Here is a 21,405-nt window from a genome sequence, read left to right on the forward strand (position 1 = left end):
CACGTCTTCAAACTCTTGTATGGAAACCGTCCGGATCCTGAGATAGTTCAAGTGATTTTGCCGAGGTTACTTCCCCAAGTACAAGAATTTATTGAATTAAGGAATCCGACTACACTGGAAAAGTTATTTGAGCTAGCAATCCAGTTTGAAAGTCGAAGAACGGCGGACATTGAAAGAAGACGCCAATATCAACAACGAAACCAATTTGGTGAGCCAAGACCACAGCAAAGTCAAGCACATGGCTACGGAAGCAAACCGAATCAGTGGGTAAGGAAACCCGAGCATCCAAAAACAGCCGGCGAACGTCGACAGTTCAATAGCAATCCAGGAAAAATTTTGAAGGCCAGTGGAAAAAAGAAAGAAAGCATGGAAAGGAAAAAACAAGATTTAAACTAAAACGGATTTCTGCTGACGGGAGGGTGCGGAAATCCGAAGGCCAAGAAAACCCCTCTTCCTTCAAGTTAAATACAATGATGGTGAAAAATTTGATTCCTCCAAAGATTGAAGCGTTGGTGAATAATATCCCAGCCACCGCACTCCTGGATATAGGCGCGCAGTGTTCCTGTGCGGCAGAAGATTTTTTTAGGAAGTATTTTCGTAAATATCGCATATATAATTCGGATAATACGACAGTGTTAGCTGCGCAAGGAGAAAGATGTAAGTGTATAGGCAAATTACCGCTATACGTCCGTATCAAGGACGAACAAGTAAAGGTTATGTTTTTTATAGTAAAGAATCTGCAAGCACATATTATCTTAGGAATAGATTTTCTTTCAGAGGCAGAAGCAACGCTGGATTTTAATGAAGCGTCCCTTAAGCTGACGATGAAACCAGTTCGAGAAGAAAAATCGGAACCGCCAATGTTAAACCTTGATCACCTGCCTAAGGAAGAGCAACAAAGAATCCGACAAGTGGTAAGTGAATTTGCTTCGTTATTTAGTGATATTCCAGGATTTACTCGAGTTACTAACCATAGTATCGACACCGAAGATTCAATGGCAGTTCACCACAAAGCATACCGGTATGATAAGAATAAAGAAAAAATTATAGAATGGCATATTAGCGATATGCTACGTAAAAAGATCATAACGCCCACCTCAAGTAGTTATGCTAGCTCGGTGGTTTTATGTAAGAAAAATAATGACTATCCATTAACACATCCAAAAAGGTGGCGTTTCGCGATTGACTATCGTAAATTAAACTCCATAACTAAATATCCGGTATATCCGTTACCTATTATTGAAGAAATTCTAAGGAACATAACGTCGACCAAATACATGACGACTTTAGACTTAACGACTGGTTATTTTCAAATAGGGGTTAGACAGGAGGACGTGCCTAAGACTGCTTTTATAACCAAGTCTGGCACTTATGCATTCCTGCGTATGCCGTTTGGCCTTTTAGGGGCACCGGCAACATTTCAGCGATGTATGGACATTGTGTTAAGGCCTGTTCTTGGAAAGTCCACATTTATCTATTTAGACGATATCATTATTACTAGTGATAATCTGGACCAACATGTACAGGATTTAAGACAGGTGTTTTCTTTATTAAATGAGGCCGGTCTAAAAGTTAATGTCGAAAAGTGCAAATTTGGAGCCCCTGAATTAAAATATTTAGGTTACAAAATATCTCAGAAAGGAATCGAGACAGACGAATCAAAAATAATCGCTGTGCAAAAGTATCCGCCGCCAAATACGGCGAAGAAGCTCTCTTCTTTTCTAGGACTTTGTTCATATTATAGGTCCTTTATAAAAGATTTTGCAGCTATCGCTGAGCCATTGTTAAAATTAAAAAGGAAAAAGGCAAGATTCTCGTGGACGGCCGAAGCCAATAGTGCTTTCGAAAAATTAAAACAAGCATTAACGCAAGCCCCTGTGTTGAAATTTCCTGAAAAGGATGATAATTTAGAAATTTTAGCGGATGCTTCGGATTATGCGGTAGGAGCGGTACTTTCGCAAAATCAGCAGCCCGTGGCATTTTTTAGTCGAACTTTAAATCAAACACAAAGAAATTATTCCGCGACCGAGAGAGAGGCACTTGCAGTTCTGTTAGCAGTGCAAAAGATCCGAGTCTATGAGTCTATTTTGGAAAGGCGCCAATAACAGTGTATTCTGACCATGCGGCGGTAACTAGATTGTACTCAGGGAAAAACTTATCCCCAAGGTTAATAAGATGGGCACTCAAGCTACAAGAATATAATCTGGTAATCAAGCATACCCCCGGAAAGGAAAATATCGTAGCAGATGCCCTATCCAGAATAAAAATAGATGAAGAAAGTAATACTGTAAATGTGGCAATGCTCACAGCATGTACAATAAATTCCCGAGAAACTGTAATAACCGAACTGGGTAAGGATCCTGAGTTTGGAAGCATTTATGAGTATTTAAAGGATCCTGAAAATTTTAGCCACCAAGATATTGTGGCGATAAGAAATAGGGCGGCCCATTACGAACTAATAGATGGTCTATTATTTTATACAAAAACTACAAATTCCAACAACGAATTTCGACCTGTTATCCCAGCTAGTCTTAGATTAAATATCCTGCAGGAGTTACATGACAGCCCTTTAGCTTCTCATGCTGGTATTCGAAAAACTATCCAACGCGTACGCGAGGCAGTCTATTTTCCTGAACTGCAAAAGTTAACATGGGCGTATGTCGAGTCCTGCCCAACATGTCAAGCAGTTAATTATATTAATTTCCGCCCGGCCGGGTTTCTAAATAGTATTAAATCCGAATTTCCAAATGAAATAAATTTCCAAATGAATTTCCAAATGAAATCGATTTATTGGGCCCTTTCCCAAAAAGTCAGTTAAATAAAAGTCGCTATCTCCTTGTTATGGTTGATCATTTTAGTAAGTGGACCGAAATTGTTCCCTTAAAACGAGCCTCCGCGAAATTAGTTACTGATTCTATTTTAAATAAATATATTTAAAATACGGGGCGCCCCTAAAAGTTATATCGGATAATGGTCCTCAATTTGTAAGTAATATATTTGAAGACATGTGCCAAAAAATGGGCATACATCATTTAAAAATGGTCCCGTATCGGCCGCAATCAAATATAGCGGAACGGGTCAATAGAAATATAGTGAAAATTATCCGTAGTTATGTTAAAAATTTTCATAAAAGCTGGGATAACTATGTCAATGAATTTGCTTCAGCCCTTAGGACCGCAAATTATGATACAACGGGCAAAACTCCTGCTGAGTTATTTTTAGGCAGAAAGATTGTAACGCCGTTAGATAAATTACTTTATGTTCAACAAAGAGCCCCAGAATTTAAAATGGGTGATATAGAAAAATTAATTAAAGAAGCAAAAAAGAACACTGAAGTAGCACAAAGAAAACAAAAACTCTATTACGATTTGAAACGACGGGGAGTAACTTATAAAGTAGGAGATGAAGTATTAAAAATTAAGCATTCACTTTCTTCAGCACCAGAAGATAAAACCGCCAAATTTTTTCCACGATTTGAAGGACCATATGTCATAGAAAAAATAACTCACGCTGTAGTGGTGTTAAAAGCCAGGAATGGTGAAACATGCTCCGCAAACATTGACCAAATAAAACCATACTATGATCGTAATAAAATGCAAATATTGAAAGATCTTTTGCAGGATCCGGCACGGCAGGCACAAGCTCCAGAGGGGGAACAACGACAAGTACAAGGGCAAGCCATTAGGAGGCAGGAGCAATTGAAAAGAAAGTTTCCCCGTTGGAAAATTGAAGGTAACAAGAAAAAGAAGCCGTTCCACCGTCCAGAAAAGAGAGCTCACGACCACCCCCAGAATGAAGAAGGGAGAAGTACGACGAATGCAAAGAGATCCAGGAGAAATAACGGCAACTATAACCCGGCTCCCAAACGGAAGATCTACTCATCGGACAGGACTCTCCGCAGCAAATGTCGCCGAACTGCGGAAGGGCCACCAGCGGCGGAGGAAAAGATACAAGGAAAATTTGAACGGCCAGCAACGAGGTCCAAGCAGGAACGAGAGAGAAGTGTCCCGGTTCCGCCATGACCAGCTGCCATCAAACGGCCAAGACCACAGGTAGAGGCGAAAAAGAAGGTATTCAAGGGTGACCGAACTGGAGGAAAAGAAAGCTTCTAGAGGAAGGAACTGAAGGGCGAGCCCGCACAAGAAGGAGGATAAATCAAACACGAATCGTTGCTACCTTCCAGGACTGGGCTGAGAAAAGAATGTCCGAATATCACAAAGATAAGTAAAATTTTATGTTACTTTGCAAACTTAAGTTAATCTTTCATTCTTACTGCAAGTGGCAGATTTCAAGAAGTTTTACCTCATGTGAGGTCTACCTTTATCGCCAAAAAGGCGAGAAATGAGTTGTTACCTATTTTGGTATTATGTTTTTCAATTACTCGCGAGTAAAACTAAAGTTGATGTATAATAGGAATGTGTAAATACTTGAATATTGTAAAAGTTATTGTATAAATTTTATTTAAAAGATTCTGGCAAGAAAGAAGTTTTGGTCTGAAAGACTTTTGAAATGTAGTGTTTCAATGTAGAAGAATTGGCACTTGCTTGGAAAAGAACAGAAGTTAACAATGTACTACTAATGTATGTTTTAAAATGCGTAAAATTAACGGCATGTTAATATGTTCTTATATACAATGTGAACTGTTATTTTAAATGTTAAGAAGTACTGTGATATGGTAAAAGTGAAAGTAATGCCAAAAATTTTAAACTTTTTCGTGTGACTGAAAAAAAAGAGAAAAGTATTGTGAATATGTGTCAAAGGTTGAATGAATGTAGTTAGGCTCTCTGACGCTACACTTCAGAGCTAACCACTTTCAGAATAGTACTTCAGGGTTTAGAGTTGAAGATAGGGTGTGTTACGAGGTCTTGTTATGTTGAATTTTAACACGTTAGTGTTTTGATTGTAGGCGGCAGTGTTGAACACGTATACATAAACACATTCGTGTTTGGTGTTTTCTTTTACAACACATGTCAGAGAGCACGGGGAGAGATAATTAAAATAAAGTCATGAATGAAATAAGAATGTTAAGAGAAATATAAATATTCATGTTACTTGCCATTTCATTGTGTAACAATTCATTAAACTAGTTTTCCTTCCAGATCTCTGGAAGGAACTAGATTTCAACTAAAAGCTCCTGTTTAGATGCAGTACAGATGAAAAGTAATTGTCCATGGAGCTGATAATGTAAAAACAATTTTTTTTTTTTAAATTTCTAGTTTCTAGTGAGAAATGTTTGTAAAAGATTGGCCTCGCGTTAGATTCTAGAGCTAAAAGTTTTCAACAAGGTCGTTTTAGACCTCAGTTTCAAACTAATTAACTCTGGCGGGAAGTATGTAAGGATCTTAAGTTTTACTAACGTTTATTTTATTTTAAATCTTTACTGTCACTTCTTATTTTCTACTTCCGGCCAGAATTAAAAGCTTTAACTTATTTATGCAAATTTGTCTTGCTAACGCCAAGTACTTAAGTTGTGGCTTTTTGCGAAGCGAGAGAGAGGAAGGAGTTAGTCGAAGCAGGCCGCTTGCCTTAGCAGTTTTACTCGGTTGCTGGTTGCCTTCCAGGCTAGAGGTTTAATCCTCTTGATAATTTTAAACGTATTGTAGTGTTAACAGTTCTCTGTACTACATACGGCTTCCTGTTAATATACGGCCAATCTTCCACGTAGGCCCTTGTTTATTATTCCAAAGTTAAGTTAGAGTTTAGTTAATATTTTTATATTCTTACGTTCAGACCACAAGTGGTTGGTCTCTGTATTCCGAAGTTCGGAAATTATTGTAAAGAGTAAAATATAAAGGGTTTCATATACCCTTCCTGTGTATCTTGTCTACTTCCCACATTTATTGAACATAGCTTTAGTAAGATCCCTGTTCCGAGTCAGGTCTTTGCATGTTCCCAAAGCAAGTAAGGCGGAACACTGAACCTGATAATGCAATTAACGAAAACTTGTGAAAATATTTCATTCAGATTAAACCATTCTGAGAAAACTGTCCTGTGAAAAGTATAGCTTTTAATTCCGTTTAGAATGAAATGTTGTTTAAAAATGTGTTGTTTTCACATACTTAGGACTCTGAAGTGTTGTAGAAAAAGAAAATATATACATTTATATGTATATTTACGACGTAATTACAAAATATTTACATGCGAACGTGTCAAATCCCATAGAACTCAATGGTAAATGACCCAATGTTTTGGTCACCACGTAGGGATCGCCGGTGCTTCAGAGCAGGGTGCGGGAGAAACCTGTTTAGGGCGACTCCATCTTACTTCCTACCTCTATGGACAGATCACTCTGCTGCAAACGGCGTCGAATGGTACGCGCAGACACTGGATGATGCGTTACAGAGTGAATGTGCTGTGCTATGGTTCGTGATGTAACTGAGCGATCCGTCACTGCCATTCGCACAATGTTCCTGTCATCACGTGAAGTGGTGCACTGAGGTGGATGCGATCGAACTCGTTGGTCCGTTGTACCTTCCTGCATCCAACGGTCACATATCCGCATTACAGTTGTTTGGTTTCGTCGAACACGACTACCGATTTTCCTGAAATATAATCCACACTCTCGATAGGCCACTATCCTTCCTCTGTCGAACTCGGATACTTGATCAAACGATGATCACTGTTTACTGTTTTACGTAAAAAAAAAAAAAAAAAAAAAAAAAAATCCGAACTTGAAATCGTCGAAAACTTCAAGCCTTAAATAGCGCTTTGAAGTGGCGACACACGCGCGCGTAATGCGAGTCTGCGCTGAAATTCTAATCATTTGCATATATCACCTCCGCTAATGCATGCTGTAAATTTCATGTTATTTGCATGCTTCCTTCAGGGTGTTGCGTTTACGGTGGCCAGCAGTGTAAAAAGCGGCGAAATGATTATCAAACATATTACATTTATGTAAAAAAGGGCGGCCAAATTTAATTTGCACGTGGTCGGCCTACGGTCTAATGTTAAAGTCTAATTTTAATTTGCATTCTAACTTTTGCTTAATTGAACTAAATTCTTAATTTGAAAGAAAACTACTGTATCTCTTCTTTGAGATACAGTAGTTTTCTATAATTGTATTTCTTTGAAACCTAATTATTAATTTTCATTTACTGTATAATTTACAATTTCATGATTGTATATTGAAAAAATGAATTTGTTGCTTAGGTTTTGCACACTAGCGTCGCGAAAATGACAAATGAAGACAAATGATCGTGAAGAGTGAACATAAATAAGCAAGTTTTACTTGAATTACCAATATTATTTCGTCGCATCTTCAAATGCCACATTCTTAATTTTCAGGAGATTGGCACTTGCTGATGGGGAAAGACTTTTTTTGTCTGCCAGACGTTTTTCAAATACTTCCGAAAGTATAGATTATTTGAAGCACAGTTAAAACTGCACAAGATGGACAATGTTTGGTTTTAGGTATTATAAAATTAAACTTAAAAGCTAAAACTCAAAAGATGGTATTTTTAGTTTGTTTTAAAAGACTTATAAAAAGGCTATAAAGTGGACGTTGTTTTGGAGGAGGATTTCTTGAAAAAACCCTAAGTCACTAATTAACTTCAAAGAAGACATGACAACACAAAAATGGATGAAAGAAATTCAGCGCCTTTGTAGACCCCAAACATTAAGTTAGATGGTCTTCCGGAGGGAGATAAGAAAGAAATAATCGGTGTCATTAAGCAATTTTCCGATTTATTTAGCGACAAGCCTGGTCTAATACATGAGATTGGAGAATGACGCACAAGAGATTAGAACAGGACAACATTCCCCTTATAGATCAGAAGATTACAAGATTAGATTTGATAGATTTGATGCAGTTAACGAAAGAACCATCGAGGAATAAATTAAGAACATGATGGAAAACAAAATTATGATTTTGGTAACAAGTGCATACGCTAGTTCTATAGTCCTGCCTGTCGGCAAAAAAAAAAAAAAAAAAAAAAAAAAAACTAGCATCCAGCAAGACATATAGGAAACTATTCTCAGAACAAAAGGTTGACAGCGTTACACCGGACCAGAGGGTACTTTTAAACAGCTGCCAGGCCGGAAGATGTTTATAAACAACTTTTATCACAAACTGTGAGACTTATGCTTTTTTACGCTTCCTGTTTGGGTTGTCAGGCAGTGTAGCAACCTTTCAGTGATGGATGGATATCATTCTTAGCGTATACATTATGAACGTATGAAGAATTAGTATATGCATTGTGGTACCCAAAACATGAAACAACAGAAAAATCATCGGCAGAATTGTTTCAGGCTGAAATATAATGACATCTTTAGATAACTAGTTTTTTGTGCAACAATGGAAACCGAAGTTTAAACAACAAGGCATTCAAAAGTTAATTAATGAGGTGCTCAAAATATCGGATAAGGCCAGGAACGGAAAAAAATTACATTATGGTAAAAGGTGTATGTGTGTGTGTATTATAATTATGGCAAAGCACACGAGGGCTATCTGCCTAAGGGGAGGGATGCCTTCGTGGAGGACTTTCTTAGGGAAACAGGCTCGTATACACTGTAAAAAGTGTAAGAAAGTAGATATAAAAGTAGGGAAAAATTTTGAAAAATCAATCATATGGGGGCTGCCAGCCGCAGAGAAAAATGAAACAAATAAATTCAATCCCAAATTTTAGAGGCCGTATGAAATAGTGAACATCAAAGGTACTGTAGCACTTTTATTAAATAATATGGGGCAGAAAAGTTCCACAACCGTCAATCAAATTAGAAAAAAATACAAGAGAGAGAGAGAGAGAGAAGATATATCATTGTTGTGAGGAATGGGAATTTAGGAAGGTGTATCGAGTGGAAGGTAACCAGAGTTGATGTGCAAGACTGATGAAGAAGCACTGATAAGGAATTTGAGAAAAAAGTTCGCCCAGAGAGTAGAAAAGAGAAAGAGGAGAAAAAAGCGGTTGGTGAAAATGTATCAGTGGCAAAAAGGTTGACGCCTTAAATTTACCCATTGATATCAACATTAGCATTCCAAAGAGCTATTGGAAGTCCTTTCATTATAAGAAGCTTTCAGCTATGTGGAATGAGGACTATATTTCATATTGTAATGCTGAGGTCACCAAAATGATCTTTCCTTCCATTTACCATAGACTGCATTCCGAGTCTTCAAGTGCCTCAGTTTTTATCTGGTCACGGTAAATTTGCAAGTTACCTGTTTCGCTTTAATCTAAGCTCAAACAATTTATGTGAATGTTCAAAAAGAGTACCTCAGGATGTGTGTGCGCGTATTTATCCCCATTTTCCTACTAATTTTACCAATTGAAAACGGCGAATTGAAGGTTACACGGCATACACAATTTTTGCAGTGATGATTTAAAACCTTTTCCTGGGGTCTGGGACATATGTCTCTGCCTTCATTACATTAAATAAGGTTAAAATATTTAGTTTACTGCGGAGATTTAAAATTTTCCACTTAATGCAGAGCAGGAAATGGCAAAATTTGGTTGATTTGTTTTTCTGTTCCTTCCTGATTGGAATAGTGGACTAAATGGCATCAGGCATCAATACATAAAAAACTAGTCTAGCGCACGTGAAAATGTTAAATGATAAATATTACACTTTAAAAAGCGCAGATAAAGACACACTGGTGTTATAATTAGCTATAAATTTCAAAGGACATATCAATTTCAATATTATTCCTTTTACAAACTCAAAATACTTTTCTGTTTGTGATTACATTTTACATTGTTACCGTAACAAAAGTTTCTAAATCACAGGCTGAAAACACTAAATGATGGGAAGAAATGTGCAAGTAAATACAGTATTCATATTCGGGCTGGTTTAAATTCTAGTTTGATTTGGAATATATGAATACTGCTTATTATAAAAGACAATTATTTATCTGTATGAATGTATAATATTTATCTACTTCAGTATAGCAGAGGAAATATATGTAGCTGTTTTAAGAGAAACTCATCTTTATGATTTTCTTTTTCTTTTCAGTAGAATGAAGTCTGAAGTGCATATGAATAGTTATTAGTATTGTAGAGTCATTAGGTTTATTGGAATTTGATCTCTCTGTCTCTTTTTTTAAAATATCTTTAATAAACTACGAAAACATGCATAATGATAAATTTTTACATCAAAGTGTGTAGAGTCATTAGGTCATTTTAAAGCAGGAGACATGAAAAATGAGCAATGATCTCAACTCGACTCGAGCCTGGATATCTGGATAGGTTAGGTTAATGTGATTACGGGAAAGCCTCGAGAGCTATCTGCCTAAGGGGGATGCCTTCGTGGAGGCTTTCTGAGGAAAACTGGCTCGTATACACCTTACACATGGGGGAAACCACGAAAACGCCCAAGCAGCCAGACCATAAGCGGGATTCGAACCTCGGACCGAACTACCAGTGTACAGCAACTTTACCGCTCGGCCGCTGGTGGGCCCTGGATCTCTGGAATACGCGCCAAGTGTGCTACCTGCACATCACGAAGGCATGCGGAAAGGAAGGAGAATATAACCTTATATCTTTTCATTAGATACATCCGGGACAAGGGTGAGACACTTACCTCAGGTTAACAGTTAGAAGGGGCATCAAAATAGCTACGGAAATTTAGAAGTTCATTTAAAAAAAAATTATAATTGCTGACATTCAACTTTGAAGCATATCAAGAAGTATCGAAAGATTTCTGTGCTGTAAAGAATGTAGCTAAGTAATACTGATTAACACTGATATATTCCAGAAAATGACGAGATTTCACACTACTGTAAATACTGTTTTCTATCATTAAAATTTATTGTTGGAACTAACGTATGAAAGTTAATTTACGCTTGTTTACAGTGCAGTATTGAACCACATTAACTAAATTAGCCCAGAAAACAACATGCTGTAGACATTAGTATTCACTACTACTTTCCTTTAATTTGAACTAGAGCTCTTACTGCTTTTACTTCGTCATAATAAGTTCCCCAAAGTTTACTAACTGATTACTGATGGCGACGCAAATGCCAGAAGTTTACTGCAACAGACTTAACGCATAAAAAGCCATTGGAAATAGCATCGGAAGACGAAGCAGGTTAGTTTCGTTTACAGTTATTTACGCAGCAAATATGCATATTGATGGACTGATTAAGCAAATCGTCACTTTAGTCTGTCTCATTCTTTTTCAAAACTGGAATGTAAATACATAAATTAGAACTTAACTTCTCTCTCCTTTTTATTTGTTCTATTGTTTATTATAAAATTAATTCATTAATATCAAAGAAATAAATTAGATTTAAATTTTGAAAATTTTCGATGAAAATTTAAACCATTTTGGCTAATTCTGATGCAAATGATATAGGTATAAAAGATCATGTTTTAAAAAGTTTAATTTGCATCCGTCGATACTCAACTAACCTATATATCTGTATCTGTCTTTCTATACACATTTATAATCTATTTCTCTTTTAAGAAATTTTTAAAAATGCAATTTTCGGAAAGAATGAAATGCGCAGAAACTAATGAACTCGATAGTGCTGTTGATTCAAAGATTTTAAAACACTTTGTAGAGACATTACGTACTTTTTTGGAAGCAGGCAAGATGAAAAATGAGCAATCGCCTACGCCGGGAATCGAACCACGGACCTCTGGAATGGCAGCCCAGGGTGCAGAACCACTACACCACGAATTCACGTTAGGAAGGCGGGAGAAATACTTTATATACTCCCCCTTTATATGGCAACTGGGGTTTTTAGGGGCCCCAATCGCCAGATCCTGGGTGAGGAGAATCATTATCCAACAGCCTTTTAGTTCGGCTGCCACTGTAGAAACATTAGGTTAATTGGAAAAGCCAGAGAGATGAAAAATTAGCAAACGCCTTCGCCGGGAATCGAACCACGGAACTCAGGATACCGGCCCAGCGTGCAGAACCACTACACCACGAAGGCATGCTAGGAAAGCGGGAAATAAACCTTATAACTTAAACTAAATATCAAAGACAAGGTAGCAAACCTGTTCATTGCTGCGAATAAAAATTTGTCTCAAACACCTTTTATATTCGCTAAATGTAACACATTGGAGCCGCCCCTGAGCTAATTGATTGGGGCAGGCAAAAATAGAGATAAACCGTGAAAACATTATTAAGTCTTATTTATTTTAAAATTGATATACTGCAGGGGTATGATGAGAACGATAAGAAAAAAAAATATTATCTAATAATTATTGTACTGCTAAATTTAGACTAAAATTAGCTGACATATGATGTATTAACTAGCTTATTTGAGCTTGGTATACATAATTACTTCTATTTAAGCTCAAATAAGTTTTTCTCGCAATAAAATTACATTTGACTGATGAACAATTTGCGAATATTAAATTTCTGGTTCGTTGATTAATTGATTAAAGTAAAACACGCGAGACTATTCGCTTTAGGAGAGATGCTTTCGTGCAGAATATTTTAAAGGAACTGCCTAGTATTCACGTTACACATAGAGAAATTCTGAGAACCCTTTCATCATAAACCATACCAGGAGGAACTTCCGGAAATAGACACTTGGGCCACTTACAAACACACAATTTAATGAGAAAACCAGGAGCGTAGAATTATTATTTAGAAGCTGTTAAGAAATAATGAAATGAAAGTTGAAAGTTTTACTTAGCATGTTAGAAGGAACTTGTTTGTCTGTGTTAAAGATGAAGAAAAGCAAAAACAAAACCTATGAAATTCATAACAAAATTCAAATCAGCAATGGCAACGTTAGGCTAATATTCAAAAAGCCAATTTGTTTCAGCATAAAAGTCATATTCAGTGTTGTAATCTGCATTAGAGCTGGATGATCCGCCCCCAGAACTGATGCAAAGAGCTGATTCACTTTATTGAGCAAATGAAGAATTGACTTCTTCAGAAAACGGAGTCACGGCTTTTTTACACTTCACGGAGGAAGCGTGTCAGTATTGGACATCTAATATTCATTCACGAACCTACTTTTTTTTTTATTGAGCGAGCGAACGCCTGATTCGCCAAAAATGAGGGGAGCTCTTTCTGGAAGCGTATCAGAAAAGTTCGACTCAGAATTTTGGGGAGAAAAGAATGTTTATTTTACCACGTTAAAAGTACGTTTAAATTTTATCTCTCCCAAAAAATTTGTAATTTTTTATTTTGGAATTTTTTTGTCAGATATTATGTATAAAGGGGGTTTTAGGGAATATCAAAACTACAGCTAAAAGAAATCTGTTCTAGGAGTTAGCGTCTGATTGAGTCTATTCTTCTGATCCCATCGCTGGTTTGATTGTTTCGCTCCATTCTGGTTAAGCGTTCCTGATCCTACCGCTCGTTTAATTCTTTACGCTGTTCGATCATCCTCTCTAACCATTTATAACTAACCTCTCGTTCCCGATATTTTTCATCAGAGTTATTGTTAGTCAGAGGGAAGTCATAAAAATGAACTGATTTATTTCAGTGCGTGAATGATTCTGATCCGATAACATGTTTGGACCATTTATCTGCACAGAAGTACTCTAACTATATACTTGTGTAAGGCTTGTGGTATACTTTTGGCACATGAGGAGTTGGAAGTAGAGTTTAAAAAAAAGTACATCAACCATTAAAAGATATTGCATCAAATGATAAATTACTATACTGGGATGAAAATAGTAGCATTTATAAAGCAAATCAATTAAAAATTTTTATGTATGTTATCTGCGTGAAATTCAGTACTGCAAGAAACAGAATAAAACATTGCAATCAAAAATGATAACTGTATATATAGCCGCTAGCCTTATAGAAGGTCACGTCTTTCTTTACAGCAGATGACAGAAAGTATTTCCGGAAATATTCTTAAGAAATAACATTTATCTTTAAAAATAAATATGCCAAACAAATTTGATCAGATTGTATTGGATTGGATTATTCATTTATGGCAAAGCACACGAAGGCTATCTGCCTAAAGAGAGGGATGCCTTCGTGGAGGACTTTCTAAGGGAAACTGGCTCGCATACACGTTACACATAGGGAAAACCACGGAAACGCTCATGCAGACGGCCCGTTCGCGGGATTCGAACCTTGGACCGAACTACCAGTGTTCAGCATCTTTACCGCTCGGCTGCTGGTGGGCTTCCAAATTTGACCAGAAATTATAAAGAAAGTTTATTAAGAATCTGGTTGGTAAGGAAACGAATTTTTCAGAAAAATTTTTTTTTCACAGCAAAAATTAAATTAGTATTAATTTTAATCGCTAAAACACTACTTTATTGAAGTATTAGATGTTTTAATCTTGGGGCTACAAAAAATTAAGCGATATATGTTATGATTTTAGTTTTGTAACTGAAGAAAAATTTACGTGAATGGATTTAAGTAATTCAAAAGCAACAGCATATAAATTAGCATTTTATATCCAGATCCGGATGATTTAAAGAATGCAGAAATTCGGTTATAATTATCTAAATCTAAAAAACACGCTATTTCAATAGCTCTGGATATTAAAGCATCTATAAACTTAGATCCTTTAATGCAATTCATGAATGTAGTTTAATTCAATCCTATCCGAATTTGGAAGCCCGTGTTAAGAATATTTTAACGTTAGCAGTCACTGTTGCTAGAGGCGAAAGAAGCTTTAACAAACTTAAAATCTTAAAAAATTAAATGAGGTCTTCATTTAGTCAGGAAAAACTTTCATACGTGACCATTATCGCTATACAACGTAAATTAAATAATCAGGTAAATTTTGAAAAATGAATTAGATTTCGCATCATTAAAAGCAAGATTAGTTAGCTTATTTAAAGTGCTTGAAAAATTTAAAAGACACTTTTTACATTAGTTACATTACTGATTAATATTACATTACTAATATATATAACACTGAAGTAATAAACATATTATTTCAATGTTATATACCAATTATCAAAAAGGAAAGTTTTAATGCTTTTCGTTTCAAGACTGTAGCTCATTACATGCGTCATTTTGAGTATGGAAATCTATGATAAAATATTAATGTAAGAAATACTACATTATGATTCGAAAAGTTATCTCTAATGTATATAAAAATGTGCACTTAAAGTTGACTTTTTATTGCTGTATTGTGTGTAGATAATATATTTTTTCTTCCCCCTCTCTCTATATATGTGGTATTGCATATAATTCCAACATAAGGCCGGATACCTAACATTTAATTTATATACTTTATAATTCACCTCTTTGCCTCAGGTAAAAAAAAATCTAGCCTCAAACAAAAAGTTGAAATTAAATATAAAAACCAAATAGACAAAATGACAAACTTGTTTACTGCCGCAAATAGAGATTAGTCTCAAATACCTAACATATCCGTGGAATTTAATGCATTGAAGCTAAGCTGACTGATGAGGCGGCGTAAAATTAAAATAAGAAGCATTATTAAATGTTATTAATTTTTAGATTGTGTTCATATTGTAGGTATATAATGAGAACGAAAACTTACAAAAGTATTATTTCATAATATTCGAGGATGCTAATATTTACGCTGTTAAAGAATTGTATCTAAAAATAATCGAAGAAGATCAGCTATTAAAAAATATCGCATCAAATTATAAATCTTTGCATTGGAGTCACAATAACGCCATCTTAAAGCAAATCAATGTTAAATTTTTATCTGTATAGAAATACTGCAAGAAACAGCAAACATAAATGAAGCCTATTAATCAAAATTATAACAGTATATATAAAGACGCAAGTTTAATAAAGAGTTTACACCTTTTTTAACAGCACATGAGAAAAATTTTTCTGGAAGTATTTTTGATAAATGCAAAAATTTAGCGTTAGATATAAATGTATCTGACAGTTTGAATAGAAAAAAAAAGAGAAGGTTAATAAATCAGATTGTAATGAAAAAACGAATTTTTCAGAGAAATTTTTTTTTCCATAGTAGATAGTTAAGAAGTGTTAGATGTTTTAATCTCGCAGCTGAAACGCAAATATGAAAAATTAAACAGAGTATGTTCCAATTTTCAGTTTTAACTGGTGAAACATTAAGGCCATTGGATTTAAGTATATTAAAAGTACCTGTTTATAATTTAACACTTAAATATCTGAATGTTATAAATAGTGAAGAATTTCAGTCAGAAATATTTAATTTTAGAAATCTCGCTATTTCAATAATTCCAGACGCTAAAGCAGCTACAAGCTTAGATCCATTAAAAATAATTTACAAATGGACACTCGTGCGCAAAATTAAGATAACTTGCATATTATGTCTATTTTTACGAAAGTTCCTATTTATGCAAGCATTCAGATTCGAAATATGTAAACATACATATGCGTATCTGGGGATTATGGAGAGGATATAAGAACACGAAGGTTTTTCGGCGATTTGTGTTCTCTTACTGCTTCAAGAAATTCGCCATGTTTCTCGTAAGAGTTGGATGAATTTTATAAGGTATCGGGTAAAATGAGTAGGCACGAACGTAATGAGATAGAGAATTTTCAGTAGCTTGGAGGCAAGCCAGTCACAAGCGCAGTAGGCTGCAGAGCTCAATTTAACCTCATAGCGTTGTCTGCAATTTGTGGATATAGTTTCAGGACACTGGATCCATATCGAGAAGGCCTGGGCAAGGTCAACCAAGATCCACAACGGCGAATCAGAGTCATTATTTGACACTTTCGGTGTGATGACAATATTCACAGCTCTCAGGTATGCTGTATGCGCCCCCTTGAGGCCGAGTTTCACGGTCTACAGTTGCTCGAAGGCCTTATGACCAGAAGGCTGTATGTCAGAAGATCCGCAGTTTGCGTCCCTCTCACTGCAGCTCACAAGACAGCGCGTTTAGCATGGTCCAGATAACAGGCGCCAGACTTTAGTGGAGCAATGTGCTTTTTACATATTAACCGAGATTCAGCCGGGACATTCTCGGAGTGCCTGTATGTTTTGAACACGATACCTTTCCTCACTCATCAGGGAAAAGGATAATTATGGTGGTGGAGGTGTAATGGTTTGGGCAGGCATTATGTTGGGCAAGGGCACCCTTACTGCTATGTCAGAGAAGATCTTAGAGCCTTATGTTCGACTTTTCACGGGCGCAGTTTATCCTGGGTTACTGTCAATGGACAAAAAGCTAGTCCACATAGGGCTCAGTTGGTCAACGATTACCTGAAAAGTGAGGATATTCGCCGCATGGATTGGCCAACCAGATCTTCTGACCTTTACCCCACACATAGCATGACTGGGACTCTCTTGGTAGGGAAATCTCATCTCTTCATCCTCCTTCGAGAGTTATGCAGAAGCTGAAAACTGCCTTGCTGCATTAGTGGAATCAGCTGCCTCCTGTCCAATATGCGTCAAGCTGCGCGTTCTGTCTGACTGTAAGAGGAGACCATATCCCATATCAGACTCGTCTTCAGTTCGATATTACAACGTGCATTTTGGGCGTTCCTAGAGGATCTAAGACTTTTCGCCATCCCCATTTCACCGTGGCCAATTCGCCATGGCCGTTTCGCCGTCGGTATGTTTCGCCGTCGGTATGTTTCGCCGTCGGGACGTTTCACCATCAAGACATATTTTTCTTTGTATGACAGTATTATCTTGCCGTATTATACTCATATTAAATTTATTTAGTTTAATAATTCTGTTTACACCTTTTGTATACTTAATATAGGTTGCTTGTAATACATATAGTTATTTACAAGTATGAAATATAAAGAAATTACACATAGTTAGTTGGAAAATTATGTCAGTATCAAAGAGAACTGGCCCTAAGGTTCTGATCAAACAGAAGTTATTTTATCAATTTAAAAATTATGCGGGTGCAATATTTACACAATTCGCCAAATTTTTTGAAATTTTAATCGGCTAGTTCAGAGAAATCACTCATACAAACAGGAAATTCACATTTTTATGAAATCTGAATGGAAAACAGAATTACTGTGGAATCTTGCCAGCACATTACTCTCTTAAAATTAATATGTCATATGTAACGGTGTATTTGTATAAAACTAACTTTATATAAAATAATATATAAAAATATTTTATATATTATTTTATATAAAAGGTTTATTAAATAAAATTAAATTATTAAACTAACTAGTTAGTAATTTAAATCAACTTAATATAATACGGCAAGATATAATACAGTCGTGTCAAGAAAAATATGTCTTGACGTTGAAACGTTCCGACGGCGAAACGGCCATGGCCATCGCGAATAGTCCCATTCTCTTCCTACACTTGAGCGTTGCTGATGATTCTGACAATATGAGGTTTACTGATGATAGCGAGCATAAAATGCCTTTTGAATGGTAAATTTCTTTCTCTGTTATAAATGTATTTTAACAGCAAATTTCATCAAAATCTGTCCATTAGTTTTTCAGAAATTCGACATAATGTGCAAATCTTCTTAATTTAGCAAATGAGTGTAGTTTAGTTCAAACACATCCGAATTTCAAAGCAACGTCAATAATACTTTTAACGTTGTCAGTTACTATTGCTAGTGGTGAAAGAAGCTTCAGCAAATCTAGAACATATATATAAGATCTTCATTAGGCTACTAAATACTTCTAAATATTGCCGTTATCTCTATAAAACATGAATTAAGTGATCGAGTAGATTTGAAAAATGTATTGACGGTTTTTGTTTTGTTAAAAGCAAGAAAAATTAGGCTATTGAAAAAGCTTTGAAAAATCAGTGCTATATTTTTATATTAATTACATTAATATATGCATTATTTTAACGATATATGCTATTTATAAAAACGGACATTTTTATTGCTTTTATTCCAACGATTTTATTGTTGGCCATTTTTCTGAATGTATAAAGCTGTGATGAAATATGATTTTTAGGATTTATAATATTACGATTCGAAATAGTTATCTTATAAGGTATTTCTTCCACTTTCCTAGCGTCCTTCGTGGTGTAGTGGTTCTGCACGCTGGGCAGGTATTCCAGAGGTCCGTGGTTCGATTCCCGGCGAAGGCGGTTGTTACTTTTTCATCTCTTCGGCTTCCAAAAAATACCTAATGTCTCTACAATCTTTAATGAATATAATAAAAGTATATAAATATTTAACTTGTATTTTGTGTATATATTACATATTTCTTCATCCCTCCTTTATTTGTTTATTTATTTTAACTATTATTGTTGTCATCAAATGGCCGGGTATCTTCCACTATATATAGGGGTAGCGCATTTACAGCTTTGCCTCAGACGAAAAATTATGTAGGCACCGCTCTGGCATTAGTACTTTATATGGCTAGGGCATAAATTTAATTTTCCCTTTTAAATGCTATAAACTTTCATGGCTGAGAAGCATTTTATTGTTGTTTTCATTGTTGAGCAGTATTTGAAACTATAGTGAACAATGCAATACACCAAGACATCATTACACAGTTTTTCGCGCTTCTTGAAGCCGATGAACATGAGTGTTAAGTGTAAGGCAATGCTGCTTAGCACATATAACACAATGCAGTTCATGTTTGAGCTTTTTGACAACTATATCATTTCAAAACAATTATGACTTTTGCTCTCCCCCGTTTTGTCAACTATAATTCTTTTTCCTAGTTGCGCCATAAGTGGAAATGTCTACACAAATAATCCGCATACACTGGAGCACTTAAGAATAATATTATGACAGGGGATGACAACAAGCAAAAATGCTCCACAGAATGGTCTCAAACACAATAAAAAGAAGCACGTACGTACATTACTGAGCACAGCTGTCTTTGCGAGCCTAAGTTCTCAAGACATGGTTTGATACTGCGTTTGTATGATGACTGACAACAAACATTAGTAATAAGTATTGCATGTCATGTTGTTTGTGCTTTAAATCAGAAAACATTACTTGCTTACTATGATAGTCGGGACTTCGATCAAATTATAAAAGAAATTTTACTTATGCACAAACTTCAAGTTAAACATACACAAAATAATCAAATGATTCTAAGAGAACAAGGACCAGTCTAGGAGAGGAAAAAGAACCCCCTTTAGTAAATTGACGCCGCAAGTTCTGGTTATATGATGCTTGACTGTTGGAATTAAATCCCAGTTTTAAGGACGTCCGAAAGGGGGAAGACAAATGAGGTGTTTGTCTCTTCACGAAATTGACTAGAAACGTGTTTTGTATTTAATCCTTATGTTGTATATACTATTTTATTCGATGCAATACTACAGTTTGCTTGTAGGAACCTTCCAAATTTAAAACAAAACAAAAAAAAAGTTATTGACATAATTTTTTTACTCTTTGCCCTGGAAAATATTTTATAGTTTTATTTATAGTTCCTAGATCCGACCCTCCCCATGGAAGCTAACGTTTTGAAAGAAAATTTATCAGCATCTCAGCAGGTGGTGCTTACCAACAGCCATTCACTAACTTTTTTGTCTATCGCTGCACACAAGTTCCTGAATATTTTTATTTATTTATTTTTTTTTCTGGAAATCTGAATAATTTTAAAATAAAATTTTTTAGCGAGTATTAATTATCTTGAGATGGGTTTTAATATACGAGGATTATTTTTTTAAAGTTAGGTTCGTTTCGCAGTAAAAATGAAACAAGAAAACTTTTCTCAAAAACACATTTATTTTTAGGATTCATGTACAAATCTCTATTTTTCTATATAATTCTAATGTCGATTTAAACATCTATCGTAATGAACAAACAGTTTTTGGATATCCTTCTCGTAAAACTCTGCTACCAGTGATGATAGCCATGTTCAAGGCCTTTTTCACTTCTCCAATCAGAGGCTTGACTTTCCTTGAACAACCTCACGTATTTCTGCTCTTTACTGTCACTCACTGTATTTTTACAGTATGCTCACATCTGGCAATGAATTGTGTGCAGTTTTCAAGTTTCTTTACTGTTAAGAATGGTACTGAGTGTATTTCTTATTCGGTGGAGCGCTCGCTTTTCATTTTACCCCTCTCAACGTTATAGACGGAAAATACCGTATAGACGGCTGACTTTCTTATTCATTAAAAATGAAAATTTCTGCCAGATTTTAATGCATTCGATTTCGGTTTGGACGTAAACTGGAAGAAAAAGGATCAAAGCACGAAGTGGGAGAGTTTTTTTAATTATAATAACATATATCAATATTTGTTTTTTTTTGGTATTAAATACCGTTTTAATTAAAAAAACACTGTAGTAGTAGTAAATATGTAGATAAAATTCAGAAAGAAATAGTCAACAAGATACTAGTACAGTCAATTCCATAACAATGCATTTAGCCTAATATTAAATGAATAGATTACTAAAATTCATCGATATAAAAAAATAAACATCAAAGTCTATAGAACTGGCATCAGATTTTGAAGAGTTGGATTATGTCACATTTCTGAATCTTTGCTTGAAAATACCTAATTCTTACGGAAAGTACATCGAAACAAATCACTGACAATTGTCATTTCGGTTGGAAATATTGGGGCAACAGACGGAGCTAGAGCTATGGAGAAAGCGATTAATTTTATGAATGCAAATCATCAATTATGTTTTACACGTGGAATAAACTTGCCTGTAATCAAAGATCTTT

This window comes from Stegodyphus dumicola, chromosome X1 (genome assembly GCF_044657685.1).
Source record: "Stegodyphus dumicola isolate Sdum_Otavi_A_Nest chromosome X1, ASM4465768v1".
NCBI classification, from domain to species: Eukaryota; Metazoa; Arthropoda; class Arachnida; order Araneae; family Eresidae; genus Stegodyphus; species Stegodyphus dumicola.